We start from the raw sequence: 24,689 nt of genomic DNA, 5'->3' as shown, positions 1-24,689 counted from the left end.
ATATGGAGAGTGCTTTGATGGCTGCCAGATGGGAGGGGGGTATAAGGGAACGGGTGAAGAGGTGCGGGGATTAAGAAGTACAAAGAGGTAGTTACAGAATAGCCATGGGGATGTAAAGTACAGTATAGGAAGCAGAGTAGCCAAAGAACTTATACACATGACCCATGGACCTGTGGAGATTGCCTAAGGGGATGGGAGGTGCTGGGTGGAGGGGCAAAGGGGGAAAAATTGGGACAACTGTAACAGCAAAATCAATAAAATATAATTTTAAAAAGTCCCATGACTTTATGTATCTAAAACGTTGTGCTAAATTATTTTACTCTGTATCTAGAAAATATAAAAATATAAGCAATGCAAACTTAAAATATAAAAATAAATTTTAAAATAATTGTCCAGCAGATGGAATTGATTAACTGGAATATTTTATGAAATCTTCGGGTATTTCATGAGGGGTGTCTAAGAATGAAGATGTAATCTATGAAAGAATGAACACACATGCAAGAAGGTTAAAAAATACCTGTGACACCTTCTCCCAGATCTTATGGAGAACACACATTTCCACCAATATCTAGAAAATATTTCATTGTAATTCTAAAACAACGACAAAATAAGCATGCAGTAATAGTTTAACCAGTTATTTAAAACAATTCACAGGAGCAAATGCTGCAAGCTATTAGCAATCAATATAGATTTAATTTTAATTTAATATAGACTAAGTACAAAAGGGAGAAAAATCTAAATTGGCAAATCTTCTCTATTGAAAGCTTAAGGTAAACAATGTGAAATCAAGCCATGGGATTCATGATTGGTAACCCTAAAAGCCAGCCCAAGATTCATTCTCATAAATATGCTTCAGTAGATTTGTCTTTTGCCATCGGTTAACTCCTTCTGTGGCACTAATATTTGTACTCCATCCTCTCCACATGCTCTCATTGCTTTTCCTTCAGCTTCATGACTCTAGGTAGAGAAAGGTGTGGTGAAGTGCAGAAAAATGGGAATAGTAGGGCCTGAGTCAGCCTGTAACCCCAGTGCCCCCGCCCCGTTGGGCTGGTCCTGTTCTGTCACCAACAAGGGACAAGCTATGCCTGAAAAACCTAGATCCCTTTTTAGCATTGTAAACCACGTAGGAGATGCTTATTACATCCTCTTTGTTCTCTAGTTCTCTGGTGCCCATCACCATAGTAACAACGCACAGAGATGGAAAAGTAGGCTAGAAATACCCCAAAGTGGGGGTGGAGATGGGAAATATGGAGGAATGGGCCTTTCGCTGATTAAAAGGGAAAAGCCTAGAATTTCTTCTACCTGGATGTATCACAGTATTAAGGGGCAATTCTAAAGGAAAAAGTAGGTTTTCTTTGTCTTTAAGAGCAACAATAGAAAGCAGCTTTAAAATTCAAAAAATATTAATGTTTATAGGAGGCAAATTTGCTGGGCTTTGGAAGTTTTAAAGCCAGATGTATTACATTAGAAAATCTTGTTTGCAAATAGAAACATTTACATGGCATTCAATTTTGGAACTTAGGTACTCATTCCACAGTTGAATTATTACTACTTAAAATTTTTAGTTAGTAAAGTACAGTACAGGAAGATAGAGTCAGTAATATTGTAATAACTCTGTATGGTCCACGTGGATACTGGAAATACTGGGGGGAACATTTGGTAAAGTCTGTGATGGTCTAACCACCATGCTATATACCTGAAAACTAATACAAAATAATGTAATATAAACTCTAACTGAAAAAGAAAAAGAGTTTTGGTTGAAAAGGAGTATTAAATTTTACCAAATGATTTTTGGCCACTGTGAGAATAGTATTTAAATTACTTACTTTAATAACTCATATGCACTGATTTTTCAAAAATAATTTGGGATTTTGTAATACTAAAGGTTGAGATATCTGTTAAAGAGATGTGGCTGGAAAGCTGATACAAGGAATGTTTTCCTGAAAGTGACAAGTTTAAATTCCAAGTTTTCATATAAAATATACTGAGAAGACATCTTGGGGGTGATGGGGGTGACTGATGTTCACCCGAGGGAGTCGCTGCCCCTGTTAAAACTAGACGAAGGCCTTTTGTATCTCCTGCACATTTACAGGCCTTTAAAGGCACTATCAGTCCCTGTTGCTTTCAAAGCCTTGATGTGTTGAAGTGTCACTGTAAGAAAAGTAAATCTTCCCACTCCAAGCTCTCCATTTTTTGTTGCTGTATTTTATCCTTTCCTGTCACCAGCCCGAATCCTCCTTGCTCATAATTTTCTAGGACGTTTGGAATACTTGGGCTACTATTTATGCTGTTACTGGTTAGGAAATAGGAAAAGGAACAGCACTAGCCACATTAGCTACTTGGGGAAGTTCTACTCTATGCAAATAAAAATGATGGATATACAAAAAAAAGCAAGAGATGCTTTATGGACACTTGTTTTAGAAAATTTAACACTTTAGTTATGTAGGTTTTAGTGGAAAAAGCAATAAACAACTTTGTGGTGATCCTTAGGTCCTTGACTCAGCCACAAAGTAGTTGCTATACTGTGGACATTTTTCACTTTGCCTTTCTCAACCTTAATACCCTAAGAGTAAAAACAAAGGACTAGAATAGAACAGGGACATGAACTTGAGGTGATCCAAGGATTATTTCAAGGAATGTTTAAATGTTACACATATAAGTCTGTGTGTATTATTCTGGGAAAGACCCTCAAGGATATTCATAACATAAAAACATTAAAAATCGATAGATGCTCTTGAAGGTCTTTTCCAAATAATACTAGAATACCATGACTTGAATCAACTTACCCAAATCAGCTCAATGCTTTGAACTGACTCTGGTGACTGTAATATTCAGATCTTCTCAAAGGTCCCCACCCAAGGAATGTTGTCCCTGATCACCTCATCTAATCCCCGTCACCAACCACTCTCTAGCCCTTTACCCACTGTATTTTTATCCATGGCACTATGACATTATATCTAGTATTTGCATATTGTCTAACTTCCCTCTTCTAGGATGTATGCACTGTGCAAAAAGTGTTTTTTTCCTGCATTTTTTTTCATCGTTGGATTTATTCCCACTGCCTGGCATGATGCCTGACAAATATTAAATGCTCAAAAAAGTCAAAATGTAATAATTTTTTATAATCCATAGAATAAAGCATGACAGTACAAAACCTCAAATATGTTATTTTTCTTTTTTAAAAAATTTAAGAGCCATGCACTGTACTAAGCATTTTATAAGCATGTCTATCTTACTTAATCTTCATGTGATCACTTTAAGTTTTCCAATCCTTAGAGCCTTCTATAAAGTAACACATCTGGGAAAAGGAGCCAGGCAGTATCTTGGAGAAAAAGTCACTTCATCAAGTGCCAGATCTGCTGTCAACCTGTGGGATTTACTCAGACAAGCCCCATATCGCATTATAAACTTACTTTCCACATTTGTATCATGGGGATAATCTTCCTCAATCTACTGCAGGTCATGAGGAGAATAAAAGTGAATATAAACACTTTAGTAAGTTAGAAGTGATGTGCAAATGTATAATATAGTAAGTGATGTTGGAGTCCCTGTAAAGTATTTCAGGAGAGATCTGCTATAAGCTGTTGGGAGAAGGCAAGAAAATAGGGGTCATCTATAAAGTGTCCTTTCACACCATAGCTAGAGCTTCTGGAAACCGGAAGGACCACACAGTAAAGGCTCCCTATTCAGCAGGATGCTGGCTAGGCGTAATTCCTCTCCCTTCAGACGGCATTACTCCATAAAGAAAAATGATGTCCTAAATCTAGCCTGGGACCAACCTTTTTCCTTACTGTAATTCACAACTTTCTCCTGGGAAAAAATTAGCATTCTTTTATAAAATGCAAAAGAAGTTTTTTTTCAATGTGATTGAGACTTCTTAGAAACTGGTCACCCACTGACCAAACAGACTATCAGTCAAGCATCTAAGGATCTTTACCATTTTCTTTTTTTTTTGGTATCTAGTCTAGCAATGGGAGTAAAAAAAAAAAAACAAAACTATGTACAATTTCTAACTGTTCTAGAAGAGTTTGTTCGTGTGTTCTTAAAATGGATGATGGTGATTAAATCACTCTGTTACCAAATTAGCTCCTTCTGGACATATAAAAAACAGTGATAAACACTTACCATGCTCTTTCCCTTTTGAATGTTACTGTTCACCAAGAGGCAATCTTTAAATTGGTCTACTAGGGGCCTTTTCTCTTAGAGTTTATAGCTAATCTGACTGAAAAGTTTTCTTTAGCACTCAACCAATTTATCTTTAAACAAGGCTATGGAGTTTGGGGGCTTTTTTTTTTTTTAAAGAAGAGATACTCTGGAAGAATTTATTTCTATAGAACATTTGCTAAAAGAATCTGCTTCAAGACACCTGATGTCCTGTTGGTTCTTTCTCGCCATCTGCTTTCCTCCCTTTCACAGTCATCCTTCCCCCACATTCTAAAAGGAGGGCAACATCTCACTTGTCAGGAGTCTGCTTACAGCGCACTGGCTTGGGGAGTGAGTCTCCAGGGCCCCACACGTAGGACCGTTTTGAGATTCTTGTAGGGCTATAGAGGTTAAGAAAGTGAATGACTTTTATGACTGAGAAACAAATCCTTTGGGGAGTCAGGGGAAAGTTCCCACTTCTTTGCTTGGAGCAACATGGGGGAAGATCTAATTAAGTTGTTAGTAGAAAAACATAAATTCACTTTTATGAATTTAAGTCACTAGATCACTTTTGGCATATAACTCAGGAGTTTAAAAAATAGGGTGGAATTATACTGCCTTCATTCCCATGTACTTATTTATGCAGAAAGATCTCTTAAGCAGCTTACATTTAAAAAGCAGAATGTGATTTAATATGGAGCCTTGCTTACTCTAGCAATAAGTAATATTTAGTTATGCATAAATAAACTATTCTTAAGCCCTAGGCAGCTCACTGAGAGATAATTTCCCATTAGAATTTTACCTATGCTTAATCATGATTTATCAGAATTGTAATATACTTGTTCTAGTCAATTGAATAATAAAAAGAATCACAATTCAATCTAACAGAAATTATATTTAATAGGACCTATTGTCACAAGAGTTTTAAAAAATTACAGATATAGTGTGTATGTGTGTGTGTGTGTCACAAGAGTATGATAATGAAAGATTTTCAAACATAATAATTACTTTGAGATTAAGTTTTATAGGAGAAGAGGACAGAGATGAGTCCTGTGAGGGAAACAACTACATAAAATTCCTGACTTTTCTAGAAGAGCTTGTTCATATGTTTTTTAAATGGACAATATATGGTAGATATGAAATCATTTTGGTATTAATTTAACTTCTATTGGGAACAAGAGTTTTTTAGAAATCAATATAATATCAGAAATGCCATCTTTTACAACTATTTAAAATCATGATAAAAATTAGATATTAACTTTTAAGATGTATGAGTAGAGCACATGGCTTTTTAAAAATAGTTTTAGGGCATTCTGGAAGAGAAACACTTGGAGACACTGTTCCACGTTGTCTGAAAGCCAAGAACTTGTGCCGGCCATCTAACATTTTGACTCTCAGTAGAAAGGCAAAGCAAGGATTCTTTCAGAAAAGAATCCTTTCAGAAAAGGTCAAAAGCTGTCTGCAGCATCCCCTGTAAACTGCCAAATCCAGAACACAGTATATGTTCAATAAACACTAGCTCACTGACAAACTATTTTGTCTAGTCAATGGATACCTACTAAGAGCATAAACACAATATGTCTTTCTACTTCTAACCTTCAAAGAGAGCTTTCAAATTTGAGTCCAATACCAGTCAAAAGCATGTATTGAAACAAAGGTCTGGACTAGGTAATAAGTATGCCGAATTTCATTCCCTAATCCTTCCCCAGATTTCCATGCACATGCCCAGTTTGATATCTGGCCCAGGAAGCCCCAGAGAGGAACAAAATAACCTTTCTCATGAAGGATGATCGAGGAGGAGGCAGAGCTGTTCTCTGGCAGAGATACTGTAATAGGAACACAGGCTCAGAAGCAGCACCGAGGAAGGGATAAGGAGCTGCTGGGGTGGGTAGGCAGAAGAAAGGTGTCTTGAGTGGTATTTCAGAGGAGGTAGGTGTGATTGAACTGATCCTTGAAGGATGGGTAGGTGTATGAAGAGGGGATATGGGCCGCCTAGACGGAGGGAAGGAAGAAAGCCATGGAATGCAGCCATGTTCCTCCCTGTACTGTAAACAGTGTAGGAGGCTGGTATGTGAGGATGTGACTATGCATGCTGCGCCCACGGTACCCGCACTGGTGACTGAGAAATGACGGGGGGCGGGGGGGCCGAGAGGTGTAGCTGGAGAGCTGTGGAAGCCAGCAAAGGGAGACCTTATTACATGGCTCACCAAAGAGTTTGGACTTGATCCTGTGGCAAAGAAAGTCATTAAAAAGTTAATCTGGGCAGTGATGGTATGAGATTTGCCTTTCAGAAAGATTACCTTCCTGTGGCGTAAACTACAATTCTGGGGTGGGGGTAGGGGGGTGGAAGGTAGGAAAGGCTACAAACTCAACTATTGACCGGAAGAAAATCAGCAGTGATCTGGAAAAGACTCAAGACAGCAAAGGGGCTGTGTAGGGAAGGTGATGATGGGTGGAAACTTAAGAAGATGGTCTATGGGGCACGTAGCTTACCAGTTGTATAAGGAGCAGTAAGGGGTGCGGGTGGGGAACGGGGCAAAGACAAGCCTAGAATGAGTCCTAGGTTTCTCTGGATCATGTAGTTGGGTAAATAGTGTTGTTATTGCAAAATATGGAATCCAAAGATGAATAACCAGTCTAGGGGAAAAGAAAGAATCTTCAGTCTACTAACCCCAGACCTTCATTTGTTCTATGAAGCAGGTACTATAGGTATTATCAGCCCTGTTTTTTGTTTTTGTTTTGTTTTTTTCCCTCAAAGGGGAAAAATTATTTGCCAATACCACATGTAGCAATTTGGGAAGCTTATTATAAACCAGGCTTAAGAACAGGTAAACAGGGAGACAGGCCTCTGCTTTCACAGGACTTAATAGTCTAATTAACGGCGGTGGGAGTGGGGGTGGGGGTAAAGGGAATAGAAGACAAATAAGCAAGCAAACAATAAAGCAAGGTCTGAAAGTCTATGATGGGGCAGGTGGGGGGAGAGGGTATGGGGACTTTATCTGGGGTTGTCAGGGGAGGTATCTCTGAGGTGACATCTGAGTTGACTCTTCATGGGGGGGGTAAGGAAGTAGTCATGCAAATTCCTAAGGAAGGACCATTCCAGGCATAGAACAGCAACTGAGAAGTCCCCGAGGTAGGAACAAGCCCGGTGTGCCACTGAGGGAGGAATTCTAAATACATGGCAAGTGAGGAGCAAGAAAAGTCCCAGTAGCAAGGGCACTGCTAGGAGGGTGAAGGTGAAAGGCTTGTGGTACCTTAGGGTGGTGCTGGCACAGCGCGAACTCCCTTGGCGAAGCCTGGGAACCTGAACAGCAGGCACAGCACCGAGCATCTAAGAAACTGCATCATGACTCACAAACGCCTTTGGAAGACAAGTCATTGCTCAGTTGAGGACTGCCTATTTCAGCACTGAAATAGGGCCAGGAACAAACTCATTTTGTTTTGCCTAGAGAAATGAACTTTTAAAATCCTTAGACGAACAGAATTCATCTTACATTTAAGTACTCAAAAGCAAGAAGAAACAACTTGCAGTCCAATGGCAGGAAGCTCTGCCCCCACCCCCACCCCCGCCCCTGCCACCGCCTGGTGCCTGGTCACAGCCCTGCCCGCTATATAAAAGCACCGCCTCCCAGCCACCCTCCAAGTCTCTCAAAGGCAACACTTCCCCCCACGGATACCCAATGAGCTCAGCTGGACAGAGCAAAGAGAAGCAGTACCCACTGTCAAACCGTGGAGCTGAGCTCCTGCCTCTGCAAAGCTGAAAGCCAGGAAAGGACTGGATGTTGGAGCTGCCCAGGGGCCCTGGGACAGGCCACCGCAGGCACAGGAGTCCAGCCAGCTCTCTGGGACACACTGCCCACACTTCCCATCCTGCGGTCATTTTTCACTACTGCTTTTTATAAAGGGCCACTGATCCTTCCGCCAACAGCCTTTCATATATGGCCTCCATTCAGCCGAATGGCTTCAAACTCCATTTTCTAAGGAAGATGCACGTCAAGCCTCTGACCCTCTCTGAAATGATCCTATTTTACCACCAACTTTCTCAGATGCATCTGCTTGGTGTATCAAAAAGTGTCTATATTTAAAGTTTGCCAATATAGCATGAATACATTGTAAAAGATTAAACTATTCCTGAATTGTGTAGCCCCTTTCAGAGTATCACATCAAAGAGATACGTATTATATACACTTATTTTAAAGATGGCCCCATACATTATGAAATGCCCTTTTTATAATGGTGTTAGAAACGTGCGGCACAATCTGGTCCCTGCCAAAGAGCAGGCACAGGTCATGTCTGAGCTCATGTCAAACCACACTCCTGCACTATCTCTTTACTTCTCAGCTTACTGGCTACTATTTTGTTCCTAAAGACTCCATTCAGCCTCCAACCATAAGACATTTATTTGCACCTGCCTTCACAGCACCTAGAGGTCTCCTTCCTAACAACTGCCGTAGTGGCATTTTTTATTTGTTTGCTGAATCCCCTGGTTATCTGCAGCCTTCATGAAGGCAGGGAATGCATTTTTGTTCCCACTGTATTCTCAGAAACTAGCACAATGCCTGGCATACAGTAGGCACTTAATAAATAGCTGATGAAAAGAATACTATGAAATGTACTCAATTATGAAAATGTTTCAGCTTTTGAGAGGGTAATATCCCAAAATCATTCAAATCAAGGCCAAGGAAGCATAAGGCTGAGCTATTGTTTTTGATTACAAAAATTCAATGAAGATTTTGCTGTTATTAGGGTTTAAACTGATTATGGAGACAATTCTCAAAAAAGTTTGACTAATAATTTAATAACACTCACCTGCATATGTATGGAAATGATCACTATTAAAACTTTTTTAAGAGAATGACAGCTCATTTTCAAAAAGCTTCATCCAGATCACACCAAATTAAAAAAGGAAGGCTACCGTTTTATCAGGCACATATTAAGCAGTCTATACATATTTTTAAATTTAATCCCCACATCTGATTATTACTCCCAGTTCACAGAGGGGAGAAATTGAGGGTGCAAGAGTCTATGCTTGCACATTAAGTGGCAAAGCCAGGATTCACATCTGAGTCTATTTGATTCCAATATATTTGTTTTTGTTTGTTTATTTTAATGTAAGCCATGTTTTAAACTCAGAAATACATGCTGACATTGAGTAATAATGTGTTGCTCCCTCACATGAAAAGGTATAAGCCTACAATCTGATACCCCCAATCAGGCAAATGCCCAAGTATTTAACATAGAGTTTGGATGCCAGTGGAGCTGCAGCAGAGAAATTCATGCTAGGCAATTCATGAAACAGGAATAAGGAAGACTATGAACTAATATTTGCAGAAACTTTGTGTTATGCCCGATATTGTATTAGATGCTTTCATGTATAATATTTCTTCTCATTTTAAGAATCCTGTGAGTTGGGTATTATTAGTCAAGAAAAAGAGTTGTAGAGTAACTGGTGTTTAGCTACCCAGTGTTCATTCTCTCCTTTCCTCCTGAGGATATGAACCTCCCACATTTTAGCTGGGCATAAGGCTATCTGGAGTGAGGGCAACATTACCATCTCTATTCCAGCTGGGTGAGGTCACATGTAAGTTCTGATCAATGAGATGCTCTGCAACAAGTGTAGGCAAGCATCAGATTTTCTTAAGATACCTTCTTTAGGAAAGGCTTTTGTCTTCCCTCCTTTCTACTGCTTGGGACCTGGGTGTGATGGCTGCAGCCCCACCAAGGACCGTGAGGGCGAGGGCCTCAGCTGATGTACAGTAGATCTGAGATGTGAAGCCAGCCTAGGTCTCAGGAGACTGTAAAACCATCATACCAGCCCTGGATTGTCTCTCTATAACCTCCCCCGCTCCAAATACGTGAAAGAGAAACAAACGTCACTTTGGTTAAGTCCCTGTTCTTTGTGGTCTCTGTAATTGGCAGCTCATCTTAACTAATCCAGCAACTCATCTAAACCCAGACCTATCAGTGTGCAAAGTCCATGCTCTTAGGCAGAAGCCTGAAGAACTCCAGCTTCTACTTTGCAATACATTGGGGGTGGGGTGGTATGAAAATGCTGCAGAGGAGTTTCACAGAAGGAAGGTTTGAATATGCTTTCAAACTGGCATACCTGAAAGCAATCTGAAGGAATATGCTGCTTGACAGTGAAGAATTTAGCCTCCCTCAGAGATGGGCAGAGGAAGATCGCAGGCACCTGCATGGAGCTGGAACCAGAAGAGAAATAGAAGCTGTGCAGCTGGTAGTGTCTGTGAAAGCTGCTGTTGGCTAAGGAGTAGGCATTGTAGAATTGAGCCCTGGGTACAGCCACAGGATGAGACAGACAAGTAGTGTTACAAGAAACACTGAAATTGAAGAAGTAGGAGATGAAGTTCAAAGATACAGTCTGGAAGAGGACAAGCACAGAATCATGTGACCCATATCAAAAACAGCATAAAGGTCAAAAAGCAAAAGGAAAGATCAAGGTTGAAGCTCTTACAACTTTTTATTCATTTCCTTTACCCAGTTCATATTAGCACTGCAGTGAATTTAAATTATGTTGGAATTGAGTAGAATCCTAAATGAAAGGCAGGGCATTTATTATTATTCTTTGTTGACTTTCTAAATGAACAGCGATGATAAGAACTTAGAAGTTCAGCAACTGGAGTTAGGACAAATTTTATTGAAGATCTTAAAGAAAAGAAAAGAAAAAACAAGTTACACCTGCCAAAGACATTATTTTAAACAGTAGAAAAAACTTTCATAATAAAGGTATGTAGGAAGTTTAGAAAATAAAAATAGGCAATGGCCAAAAAGGCAGCAATATCAAAACAGGCATGGCACAAACAACAATGCATTTGTAATTGGTTAAAGAAATGCTGTGCCATAACTGGGCCCCCACAATTCCTGTTGGGCGGTCACAAGTCTAAATTGCTGCAGGATCCTGTACTCTGGAGTCAGAACAGCAGGAAGAGACATGCTTCCTATATGAAAAGCAATGCACATCATTCCACCAAGTCTGGAGTTACACAACAAATTCAGCATAAATTCACTGCTGAAAATATCACTGTAGGTAGGCTAGAAGGTTGCTGGAAAGGAAAACAAAAATAAATTTCAGAAATTCATCTTGAGAGACAGTAAATAAAAATCAGGGATTAGATTAAATAGGATATTTTATATGGGTAGCAAAAAATCAAAAAGGAATATAAAAAATACTCATTTGCTATCAAAAAGAATTGGAAAATTAAAAAACAAACTTCTTTACAAATAAAAACTTTGGTTGAAACAAGAATTTTCTAAATATTATAATATTTGCCCCCTTCAACTTCAGATCACAACAACAATAACAACAACAACAAAATCACAAATTTCAGGCCACTGCAGGAAAATATCCACACTGTCTAAGAAAACTTGGAGGGATAATGGAATATTATTCAGCACTCAAAAGAAATGTGCTAAGCATGAAAAGGCACAGAAGAAACTTGTATACTACTAAGGGCAAGAAGGCTACGGACTCTAATGGTTTCGGGTATGTGACATTCTGGAAAAGGCAAAAATATGGATATAGTAAAAGTACCCGTGATTGGTAGGGATTGGGGAGAGAGAAGAATGAAGAGGGTCCTGGAAAACAGGATTTTTTTAGGGCAGTGATGCTATGATAGAGTATCATAATTTGATGATATTATAACAGTGAACACATGTTATTATCTATTTGTTCAAACCCATAGAATGTATATCACCAAGAGTGGACCCTAATGTATACTATGGACTTTGGGTGATGATGATGTGTCAATATAGGTTCATCCATTGTAACAAAAGGACCACTCTGGTGGGATATGTTGATAATGGGGGAGGTTAGGCATGCGTGGGGGCAGGGAGTGTATGGAAAGTCTCTGCATTTTACTCTCAATTTTGCTGTGAATCTAAAACTGCTCTAAAAAATAAAGCCTATTAAATAAAAAAACTTGGATGAGCAGTTATCGTTTTCAAGTTATACTGATGAGGGCCCTTTTCATTTTAATTAATACTGCTTTCATTATGAGGGTTCTGAAGAATGAAACGGCAATGGTCTGTAAAAAGCAAATCTTAACAACCAGTCTAATGAAATCACTCCAGATGTAAAAATATTTGTTAGGCCGGACTTGTTGGAACACCTTCCAATTGAAGAAAAACAATAAGTTTTGAAGAATAGTAAACAAATCTAACATTTAAATTTTTTCTTTAATAAAAATATTTTGTGGGGATAGTAGGTGTAAGAAAAGTGCCATGATTCAACTGTAGACTCAGTGACAACTCTGCCCCTTTCACTACCTGAACTAAGAGAACATCAGGCCTCTAAAGGCTTATATTCTTAAATCACACTGGCCCAATTACGAACGAGACTAGATGTCATTTTACATTCTCTTCAAGAGTGAAAGTTCGGACTAGGTATGCCACGGGCAAAAGAAAGTCACCTTGGCACCCTCGACTCAAAGAGCATTTGGGGTTCTCAGGGGGTGTGACCTGAACACACCAAGGGTATTGGAATTGTTCAATAGTTAAACTGTATGGCAGTTTGGCTTCTTTTGCGTGCTTCAACCCCGCATGTAGGCTTAGAAGACGGGACAGTCTGACAAAGACACATGCCATCTAATTTCTTAGAAAGAGGTGAACAAATTTCCCATTATAAGTTGGCTGCACATTTGCAACTTAAAATTTCATACCGGTATCTTTTTAGTTTTTTTAAAAAAGTTTTTAGGCAAGGCAAACTTATTCAAGGGAGTTCACACACAGGTTGTTTTTAAACGTAGGTTTGCTGTTTTCTGGGAGCGGGGAGCGGGCAGGAGGTGCTAAGAAGGCGTCTCTCTGATCACAAACGTCATTTAAGGACAACCTATGGACTTTGGGAAGTCAGTTCAGGACACAGAGTAATGAGCCAACACCGTACCTTCTCCCTTCTGACCTCTCAGCACCTGCTCAACTGCACCCCAGGAGGAGAAAACTCAGCGTTTCTCTCTACAAGGGTTTTGGTTGCCCCCTTTTCTATCCAACAACCTAGTTGCCAACACCACCATCAAATTGTGGGCGAACAATGAGTATCCAATGAGCATAAAATGTTTGTCAACAGAGCAAGGGCAGAGGGCTAACGAGATCGACCAAACGCGTACACCCTCCGGAGAGGTCTAATCACCTAGAGGCGAGACTTCAGCCTGGAACACCAGAACCCCGTTCCCGCACCGCCGCAGGACTCACACTCAGGTGCAGCGCCCAGACCGCTGGGGAAGAGAGGGGACCACCTCGTTGCGGCCGGGGACGAAGGAGCAGCGAGGCCGCGACTCATCTCTCTGGTCGAGCCTGCTGCCCGCAAGCCCTGGCCGCAAGTGAGGCGTGGACAGGTAACCGCACCTGTTCGGCCAACCCCACCTGCTGCGTCCCCTCACCGCGTCCTCCACCTCCACCACCTGGGTCGGCTCCGCTCCTCCTCCGAGAGCCAGGGGCGTCCCACTCCTACCTACCTGCGCGAAACCAGCCCCGGGCGCCCGCGCTCCCGGCGGCGTCCACCCTGCGCCGCTCCGGGCGCGCAGGCGGCGGCCGGGCGCCCGCACTTTGTCGGCTGCCGGAGGCTGCGGGCTCAGCGGGAAGCCCCAGCGCTAGCAGGCTCGCCGCCTCCGACCGGCTCCATTGTGACGCGGCGCCCGGCGCTGGCCAATCCCGGCGCCGCGGCGCGAACCGCTGACTAAGTTCGCGGGTGGAGGAGGAGGGAACTGGGCGGAGGCAAGAGGCGGAGGCGGTGGCCGCGGAGTGGCGGTGGCAGTGGCCGAGGAGGAAGAGGAGGAAGAGGTTGCGGCTGCTTCGGTAGCTGCTCCTGCTGTTAAATTTACAGCCGCCTCGGCCCCAGTGTTTGCCCGGCTTTGGGAGCGCGGGGGGCGGTGACTCACCCCTCGCTGATGGAAACAAAGCGCAGCTGCCATCACCCGGGAGAGCGCCATGTGGCCGTCCCGGCCCGCTTTCTACAGCCGGCAGCAGCGCGCAGCTACACATCTCCCCCGGGAGGCGCGGGGGAGGGGGTTGGGGGGCTACCAAGAGTGGGAGCTGTTTTCAAGAGACGGGAGGGAGAGGTGCATCGTGCAGGGGACCTTGGAAGTACAGTGTTTTTGTATCGGCCACCGCCTGCCCACTCGTGCACCCCCGAGTAACTTCTGATTTACATAACGAGCGTTGGGCCCTAAGGGAAGGCTCGGGTGGAGCTCGCGGGAACCTAACCTCTTAGACGCGGTTCCTTTACCTTTCTTTACACGCCGTGCTTAGGAAGATTGCAGGGCTGAGCTTGTGCGAGAGAGTTTACAGTTGTAGCAAACTAGGCGGCTGAAGTTAGGATTCTGGGCCTCCAGGACCATCCATCTCTCAAATGTCCTTGTCTTCGGGATGGGGAGGAAACAACACGGTAGAGGGGCCGCCCTATACTCCTAACCGGCGTTTAACTGCCAGGGTACTGCAGGGCCACCCCATCTACTGCCCCACCGTTTCCCTTCGCGGTTAAGTGGCCCTCATTTAAATAATACAAACCCAGGAATTTGGGAAACTTAATATGTATTTTTATCATCCACATTCATCCCTACTCTCATTCTCCTCCCAGACTTAACTCAGTCTTTTTGTCAGAACTATCATCTTCAACAATGATTCAGTTAGACAACATTTGTATCTCTGTGTTGCTGTGGCGACCGCATTCCCATTTTTAAAAAGTGTTAGTACAGGGACCTCCCACAAGTAAATGAAGACTACAAACCCCTCAGCATTTGGGGCATATCTGCTCAGTTTGTGTGACTGGGAATAAAGCAAATGGCACAACTGAGGTCTATGAGATTTAGTTGTGTCCCATACAGTGTGGTCAGGTTAAGGCTCTCATTTGAATTACCCTGGAAGGGATTAAGAAGGCCGCCTGCAGGACGCTGCTCTATTCTTTTATCGTCGCCGCCCTTCGGGGCTGGCAGCGGTCTTCTTAATAAGCCTTAGAGGAAAGGCTGAAAGAAGCTTCCTTTGGTCATTCACGGAGTTTATCGAGTTTAGGTGTTACAGACCCTGGGTATGAACAGATCTATTAAGCTGATTTAGCTTTGGGTTTGGTCCTTGGAGAGGACGGTTAAAAAATTCACAAATATGAAACAAGGAAAAAAGTGTGTGCTAGAAGACATGCCAATTGTAAAGTCATAACATTCAAAATTGAGAATGTCTGCTTTTCTCTATGTATCTTTGAATATTTGGAAAGCAATGCTCTCTTTCCTTCCAAATCCATAAATAATTTATTCTTCTGTTACAGCAGTATGACTACCTGTGTGACTTGGGGTATGCACTTAACCCCCACGGGTGCCAGTCTCATCATTTATAAAATAAGATCTTATAAATTAGATGATCTGTTAAGATTCCAATGACGCTATGAATGAAAAAGTTATTTCCATGCTTTTATAGCTAAGTCACCATTAGCAGGAAGTTAAAGTGATAAAATTCAGTAAAACTGTATTAGGTTTTGGTTAATATCAGATATGTAGTTTATAAATGCATTTATTCTAATTCTCATTTTAAAAAATCACCCTTCATGGTAACAACATTTATTAATGAAACCTGAGAAAGTGGGTTTCTAAACTTGTGATATTGCTTCCAGGAATTCTTCTCTGAAACTGTAACATTTCTCTTGTTTCTTCTTCCTACTGCAAGGCTTCATATCAGCTCCCACTTGCGTTACTGTGAAGAGAAAGATAGATAACCTCAGATGCTGTTATGAGCCCATAAGGGAGAGAGAAGAGTATTTTAGTAACTACAAATTATTTGCATCTCAGGGTAGGCCTTAGAGTAAGAAATATAAATACTGTTTGGATTTCCACGCTTGTGCCCAGTCAATCTCTTTGAAAACAGGACCTTGGAAATATGCAGTCTATATATTGGTGTCTGAAATTCTCTAAGGGATTCTCTGACCAACTTATTTTGGTAAAAATTCTAAAAGAGTCCATCACTATTTCCACAGAAAAACTCATTGAAGTCTGCAATAGTTATTCAAAATCCCATCATAGATGTTAAGCACATGTTATGTGTCCATCAATATACTTGACATCAGGAATGATATCAAAGAAGCATCCAACTTGGTCCTGGTCCCTAGGGTCAGCTGCTCACAACTTAGCTGAACACGCAGAAAACAATCACGTGCTACTTATACTCAAATGAAGAGACTGCACAATGCAGGTGGTAGTAGTCAGAAAAAGACTTAGGAAGAAAGGAGAACTTAAACTAAGTATTGAAAGAGAAGCAAGATTTGGGAAGACTAAATTCTATACCTTTGCTTTATCTGCCCCCAATATTGTCTTAAAATGATCAACACATCCTCAGGACTCACTCTCTTTTTGGTAAACTGAGAATCTCTAGAAGGAGAAGTAAAACTATTTTATTTTCTACACATCCAATTGAGTAGAAAAAGAGCTACTGGTAGGGTCTTCATATTCATGTGACAAAGGGATGACTGAACAGTAGATGAGCCAGTTTCTTTACACAATGACACAAGCAAAATCACAAATAATAGAAATTAAAGGATCACTACAATCTGGTCATTCGGTGGCTTAATTCTGTGACCCACATGAAGTAATCGGCTAACACTTGGGTTTGGCAGATCCCGTCTAAGGTGATTCCCTTGGTGGGGGGGTGGGAACTTCTGAGTGACATGATTAGGCTACACTTCATGTGGCTGCCTTAATAAGAGTTTAGTTTTCTCTGAGTCTTAAAATTTTTATCATTAATGGAAGACCGAATATTATCTAATATTAACAGTTCTTTTCCAATTTATTCTAAAAATTATTTAGGATAATGAAAAATCCTCTACTTCTTTAAATTAATTAAACATTTAAAGTCTACAATGTATATAAAAGAAAGCACTGGGGATCTGACAGGGGAGAGACTATGCTGAAATAAATATAATTCCTTTATTCAAAGATATAGTGTGCTCTAGTGAGGAAGGTATATCCAGAAAGCACCTTACAGGGGAGATAAGGCTGGTGGACTGTGTAGTGTGGAGGAAGAATCATACTGAGCATGGGTCTGAGGAAGTTTGGCTAGCTTTACGTTTCTAAATTAAAATACTACTTTTAAATATTGACTCAGCATTGCGGTTCAAGTTTGTTAGTTCTACTGAAATGTCAGTTCATAAGAAAATAACAAAGTCATTCACAGTTTTGCATTCTCAGAAAGTTTGCCAGAACCCCCCTGGTTCAGCTGTGTATGATTGAGCGTATTGTCTTTGATAAGGAATTTTATTTATTTATGGCTACTTTACCATGTTTTTCTGACCTTTTCAATCTCTTGGTTGCAGATGTTTAATATGAGCTTTCCTAGGGCCTGGGGAAAACTTTGAGAATGATCCCTGGGAGTGAGCTCAGTGGTGAGAATTCTGAGAACAGGATAAGTAGGATATTGCACATGTGTTTGGAATAGTGTAGCTTGACCTAGAAATCCGAACTGTAATTGTGTAAGCGGGCCAGCTGTGCATTTCTGTGTGCGTTGATCTGTTATCACTGTCGCAGTCTGGAATGTTCATGACTAGTTACTCTGGGTTCTCGTCACCCACTGTGATGATTGTCCCCTCTGCTTTAACTATCCACTGCCCCTTCCCCATGAGACAGGTGCTAGGCAGATGACCTTCAGCCTCTTCCCCGAAGGAAAAGCACAAATTCCTGCGGCAGGATGCCTGACATCCCCAGTTGATCTGGGAAGTTGTCCCAATATTTCTTTGAAAGTTTCCTATGCATCACATTAAGAGAATATGTACTGTCATCTGGGTCACATATTGGAATCCACCACACAGTAGCCAGCTAGTTATTGCCTCACGTCACTGAAAAAGGAGGTGACTTCTAAGAAAATATCTGCAAGTGAAGCCAGGCTGAAAGCCTAGAATTAAAGCAGAGCTGGTGTTCCTCAGCTTCTGCAAAGTGGTCTGATAAGTTCTGCTAGTGATTAAGGCCGTGCTTGCTGGGACCCCCGTGAGGATTCAATCTGTGTTCCCCAAATGATGTTGAAATCTGAGCAAGAGGTTTCCTGGTGCTGGTTTCTGAGGGTCCTAATAGGGAACCCTTTCACTTCGTAGGTTCTGAGTAACCCAGGTCTAGCAACAGCCAGACCTTGATTTTCTCCTCAGCAACTCTTGTGTGTGCATGTATGTGTCTCTTGGCCTACTATAAGGCCATCTGTTAATTATAATTAAACACTGAATACTAAACTTTAATATTCATCTAAGCTGATTTGCTAAGAACAAGAGCTAATACATGTGTGGTTTATTAAGAATTTAAAAAAATCAAAATGTTTTAAAAGAACAAGATCCAGAATATTTTAATGTTGGAGAAGAAATAAATATGTGCCAGAAAGAGCACTGGACTTGGAGTCTTGAGTTCTACTGGTGGCTCTTTTGGGCATGAGACCTAGCGTAATGGGGTAACTTGACCAGTATTTTAATAATATTAAAACATGTGCCTGCTTGGAGCCGGGGAGATGGGCGTGACTCTATCCCATGATGTGATGTAGCCGGATGGGCTTCCTGCGCCTGCAGGAGTGGCTAGGAGGTGGTGTCTTCTTCAAGGGGCCACGCTTGCCTGGACTAACAATGGCAGCTGAGAAAGGCAGAAGAAGCCAGACTACTGGCAGGTGTAGCTGATTATGGGAGGAGTGGGAAATGGGGTTACAAAGATCTGTGCTGGAATTTAAACCTAGACGCAGCAGCCATGCTGGAGCTTAACCATGCAATTTTGGGGGGCAGAAAGGGGGGGCTCCCTTGACCACGTGGTTTAGGATGCAGGAAAACAAGATATAGCTGCAATATGGAGCTTATTCCCCAGTGGTTTGAAAGGATGCAGAAAGATTCCCCAGCTCTCCATGAGGATGCGGTTTTGGATTAAGAACGGGAATCTAGCCGAGTTATGGACTTCTATTTCTTTTCCTGAGACATGGTACCCCTGACTGGTTTGGCAAGAGGAGACAGGTTGCTGTGTGTGTGCATTTGTGGATGTTTTAAAGGGACTTCGGGATTTATCAGTGACATTTCGCCATTTTTCTAAATCTGTATAACTTTTGAATAAATAGTTCCTTTCCTTTTTACGAAACTCTGGCATTGACAGCCATCGTTTATACCAGCGGTGGTGGGCAAGACAAACCTAGAACTGAAAGACCCTGGGGAGGAGGAGGGTGTGTTTTGGTAACAGTATCTGGGCTCTCTGACAGGTCGATTCTGTAACACTGGGGCAAGCCACCAACAGTATAGGTATGAGTTTCAATTTTCCAGTGTATTTAATATGTCTATTCTGGACTATATAGGAAAAGAAAAAAGGAGTCGTTCATGTTTCAGAAGTCTCAGACTTTATTTCACTCATTTATCATACAAAGAATATTCTGTGCATTCTATGTGCAAAACACTGTACTAGATTGGGGGAATACACCGGTCCGTGTGGCAAACATGGCCTGTGCCCTCTGAGGCCCACAGTCTGTCAGGCTCCTCCAGAGCGTTAGGCTGGGCTGGGCGAGTCGATGAGGACTAACCAACCAAATTCCACTGTCACCACAACACCATCCTCTTTGGCTTTATCTCCTGAACCCTACAAACACAAATGCAGATGTTACAGAAACCCCCTTGTGGGTCTATTACTTTATGGTTCTTTTGCCTGCCACCAATAAAACTGTGGCTGTCAATGCCAGAATTTGGTAAAAAGGAAGGAACTATTGATTTAAAAGTTATACAGGCTCAGAATAATGGTGGAATGTCACTGTTAAACCCCAAAGTCCTTTTAAAACACCCACAAACAGACACGTGCACACTCACGCAGTCCTGCCTCCTCTCGCCAAACGAGGCCAGTCAGGGGTACCGTATCGCAGGAAAAGAGAATAGAATTCTGTAGCTTGGCTAGGCTCCCACTCTGAATCCAAAACAGCATCCTCGTGGTGTGCTGGGGAATCCTTCTGCCTCCTTTCGAACCACATGGCCAAGACCCTGTACTGTTGCTATATGAAGAGGCTTCTCCTTCCCCAACCATATGGTTAAGAGCCCTGCATAGTTGCTACATCCTGCTTTTCTGTTTCTTTCTAAGCTGTGTGGTCAAGAGAGCCTCCTCTTGACCACATGGTTAAGCCCCAAGATGGCTGCCACACCTGGGTTTGAATTCCTCTATAACCTTCCTCTATAACCCCATTTCTACCTCCTCCTTCTACACCGGGTTACACCTGCCAGCAATCTGGTTTCTTCTGCCTTTGTCAGCTACCATTGTTAGCCCAGGCAAGCATGGCCCCGAGCAGTAGAAGCCGCCTCCAAGCCACTCTGGCAGGTGGCAGGAAGCCCCTCCAGCTACATTGCATCACGAGTTAGAGTCACACTCATCTCCCTGGCTCTGGGCAGGCACAAATTTTAACATTACTAAAACACTGGCCAAGTTCTTCAGATATGCAGAGTACCTCTCAATGGTCCTGCTGTGCTCTCCTCATCCATTTTCTCCATTTTGGGGGACCTCTAGCTCAGCACCCCGTTACACAGACATACCTCCCGATTACCTGCTCCTGCTTCTACTGGTCTCTGAAAACTTCTTTACATTCCAATTAACTACCTCTACCAAATTGTGTTTTGGGAGCATATAAAAGCAATAGGACACTTGTCCTCAAGAAGCTTAAAGCCTTTAAAACTTAAAAAAATAGAGACAGATAGGTAGCCAGGTATGTAATAAGGGGGCCCAGTAGAATCTTCTAATATGGAATATTGACATTGTTCAGAGACCATGACTCAAATATGCTTTTAGGATAGCTTAATACAATGGGTTAACAAAAAAGTAAAATAATAAACCAGATGTTCTTTATCATTACAAAGGTGAGAGCAAAGGTAAATGGGTCTTACATTGATAGAGGTGAGAGTGAGTTCAAGTGGCTAAGACTCCTCAGAGAACTCGAGACCTGATGAGTAAATTAAAGAACCTAGGCTTCACAGAAAGCCCATTGTTATGGTGAGTTGAATAGCTTTCGGTGGTTGACAACAACCTCAGTATAGGTGGGAGAGTTACAGACGGCTTGATTACAAATAAAGATAAGGAGGGAGCTTACTGAAGGATGAAAACAGATATATAGGTGGGTGGAAATTTTTCAATTTTATCTTCATCTTTGAATGAACTCAATTGTCAAATAAAATTCCTGGATATAGTTAATTTACTTAACAATTCAATAGGTAGATAATAATGTTTTGCTCTTCAGGGTCCTCAAGGACAAAAAGGATGTGTGCATTCTGACAAAATACAATAATAACTCACTCAAATAACGTATTACAGTCATTTCTAAACAATATGCACTTACCTCTACAGTCTGTATACCTAAGAGTGATGTCATCTATTAGCAGTCCCTAGTCTTACGGAGTTAGTTAAACTTCCTGAAGCTCAGCCATCATTCAGAGGCAAATAGGCCATCATTCAGAGGGAAATAGGCCATCATTCAGAGGCAGTTGGTTAACGGCAGATCCCTAACGTGCTGTGGAGGAAGGCTGTGAGAGTGTGGACCTTAGGAGGGCGAAGGGTACTTCCGTCACATGGACGAGTGCATCGCCAGAAACCAGTACAGTGTTTTGCACACAGTAGCACAGAATAAATATTTGCAAAACGATGAATGAAGAAATGAAATGAAATCTCTGAGACTTTTGAAACACATATCTCCATGTTGTATATACCAGTGTCATCGCAGTATTAAAACCCTAGCTCTGTTTACTTTAGGTTTCACAGTTTAACACGACCTTGAGACTGGAAAAGTTGGCATTTGTGCTGCCCGTCACTACCAGAACCAATAAGTAGAGACAAGGATTGAATTTTTATGGGAGTTTTTTTCAGTTACCAGTGATCTGAGAAAATAGGGGTTACGTACCTTCAAAAACCATCTTAACATCACATCTCAAGCCAAATATTTTATAAGGAGAAGAAAGAGCAGGTAAGGAGTTTGGAAAAAGTTAATTGGATAAGAGTTGCAGTCAAGGGGGATTTTCCTAGGATTTATCTGTTGATCAAAAATTGTTTATCTGCATCAGTGACTTTCTCTCCCTGGACCACAATGGCTCAGGTACCATCTCCAACTCTTGCAGACCCCTGGGGCACAGAGGCTGAATTGCTTGTGGGCCTCCTTGGGGGCATGCAGGCCATGCATTCCAGTTACTGGAATGACAGCTTTCCTCATGCATTAATCACTTAGGCCTATCAACTGAGGCTAAAATCTTTACCTCTTGAGTTCCTATATCATTCTAACTTGATTGACGAATCAACAAACTTAGAAGACTGGGATTTGGAGGTGGAAGAAGGACATGGTAGTGAGTAGAGAAGACAAGGAAATTACACTAAAGAGGCAGCATTTGTCAACATTAGCTTAAAAAATAATTATTGCATGATTAATTATTGTATTTCTCATGGCTGTTGATATGTTAGTCTCCTCTTTCTGGTAACATATACATCCGCATTGTAATTGGTCTCTTTTTTCCAACTTGAGTATCTGATGACATTGAAGTGTCATATCTTGAGATTTCTTTGATACTTCTTTATCCTAATGTAATTTTAAGAAAAGATTTTATATATTTATTTTTAGAGAGCAGAACAAAGGGAGAAAGAGAGGGAGAGAAACATCAATGTGTGGTTGCGTCTCGTGCACCCCCTACTGGGGACCAGGCCTGCAACCCAGGCATGTGCCCTGGCCGGGAGTCGAACTGGCAGTCCTTTGGTTTGCAGGCCAGCACTCAATTCACTGAGCCACACCAGCCAGGTCTATTCTAATTTAATTTTTACTTACAGTTTACATTTAATATTTTGCATTAGTTTCAGTTATGCAGTATAGAGATTAGATAGTCATATACTTTAGAAAGTGTCTTCCCCCTAATATTTCAAGTACCTACCTGGCACTAAGTTATTACAATATTGTTGACTATATTCCCTATGCCATACTTTGTATCCCCATGACAATTTTGTAACTACCAATCTATACTTATTAATCCCTACAATTTTTTCCCCCAATCCTCCCAAACTCTCTCCCTTCTGGCTACCATTAGTCTCTTTTCTGTATTTATGAATCTGTTTCAATTTTATTTGTTTATCTTGTTCTTAAGATTCCATATGTGAGTGAAATCATACAGTATTTGTGTTTCTCAGACTTACTTATTTCACTTACTATAGCACCTCTGAGGTCCATCCATGCTGTCACAAATAGTAAGATTTCATTCTTATTTAAGACTGAGTAATATTCCATTGTATATATGTAACACCTCTTCTTTATACATTCATCTACTGAAGAGCACTTGATTGCTTCCATATTTTGGGTATTGTAAATAACACTGCAGTGAATATAGGGGTACATATAGTCTTTTGAATTAGTGTTTCTTTGAATATGTACCCAAAAGTGAACACTGGGTCATAAGGCAGCCCCATTTTTAATATTTTGAGTAACCTCCATGCTGTTTTCTTTCTTTTTAAAAATATTTTATTTTTATTATTTTTTTTAGAGAGGTTAAGGAGGCAAAAAGAGAGGGAGAGAAATATCGATGTGAGAGAGAAACTTCGATTAGTTGCCTCTCGTACTCACTGTATGTGCCCTGACCAGGGACCAAACCCACAACCTAGGCATGTGCCCTGATTGGGAATCAAACCAGTGACTTTTCATTTTGTGGATGGATGCCCAACCCACTGAGTCACACCAGTCAGGGCCTTCCACACTACTTTCCATAGTGGCTGCACCAATCTGCATTCCCACCAACAGTGCACAAGAGCTCCCTTTTCTCCACATCCTCACCACACTTGTTGTTTGTTGATTTATTGATGACAGATGTTCTGAGAGATGGGAGGTGATATCTCATTGTGGCTTTAACTTGCATTTTTCTGAAGATTAGTGATGTTGAGCATCTCTTCATATGTCAATTGGCCATCTGTGTGTCCTCTTTGGAGAAGACTCTATTCAGGTCCTCTATTTATTAATTGGATTGTTTGGGGTTTTTTGTTTGTTTGTTTTTTTGGTGGTGAGTTGTATGTGTTCTTTATAAATTTGGGATAATAACCCCTTATCAGATATATCATTGGTGAATATGTTCTCCCATTCAATGAGTTGCCTTTTCATTTTGAGGATTCTTCCTTTTGCTGTGCAAAACCTTTTTAGTTTAATGTAGTCCCATTGGTTTATTTTTTTCTTTCATTTTTCTTGCCTGAGGAGATATATCAGAAAAAAGTGTTGCTAAGAGGAATGCCAGAGATTTTACTGCATGTATGTTTTCTAGGAGTTTTATGATTTTGAGTCTTACATTTGTCTTTAACCTATTTTGAATTTATTCTATATGTTGTAAGAGGGCGATGTAGTTTAATTTTTTTGCATGTATCTGCCCACTTATCCCAACACAATTTATTGAATAGTCTTTACCCCATTGTATATTCTTAACTCCTCTTTCAAATATTAATTGCCCATATGTATAGGCATATGTTTATTTCTAGGCTCTCTATTCTGTTCCATTGACCTATGTGTCTGTTTTTCTTCCAGTACCATGCTTTTTTCACTGCTATAGCCTTATGGTATAGTTTGATATC

At 41.2% G+C, this 24,689-nt stretch overlaps 1 protein-coding gene across 3 annotated transcripts in view; it reads right to left on the bottom strand.

The window, feature by feature from the left end:
* Positions 1-13,911, bottom strand: part of LRRC8B (leucine rich repeat containing 8 VRAC subunit B) — a 74,910-nt gene extending 60,999 nt beyond the window's left edge. For 2 of the 3 annotated variants that reach the window (XM_054592099.1, XM_054592100.1), the window contains exon 1: positions 13,611-13,911. The gene's annotated coding sequence lies outside the window, so the exon portion shown is untranslated. Of the gene's footprint in view, positions 1-13,347; positions 13,449-13,610 lie in introns of those variants that run through there. The other variant, XM_054592101.1, reaches the window with a different exon arrangement.
* Between the last annotated feature and the right edge of the window lie 10,778 nt (positions 13,912-24,689).

This window comes from Pteronotus mesoamericanus, unplaced genomic scaffold (assembly GCF_021234165.1).
Source record: "Pteronotus mesoamericanus isolate MK-2021 breed Mesoamerican mustached bat unplaced genomic scaffold, CSHL_Meso_final scaffold_31, whole genome shotgun sequence".
Classification (NCBI taxonomy): domain Eukaryota; kingdom Metazoa; phylum Chordata; class Mammalia; order Chiroptera; family Mormoopidae; genus Pteronotus; species Pteronotus mesoamericanus.
This window is presented reverse-complemented; position numbering and strand designations above follow the sequence as displayed.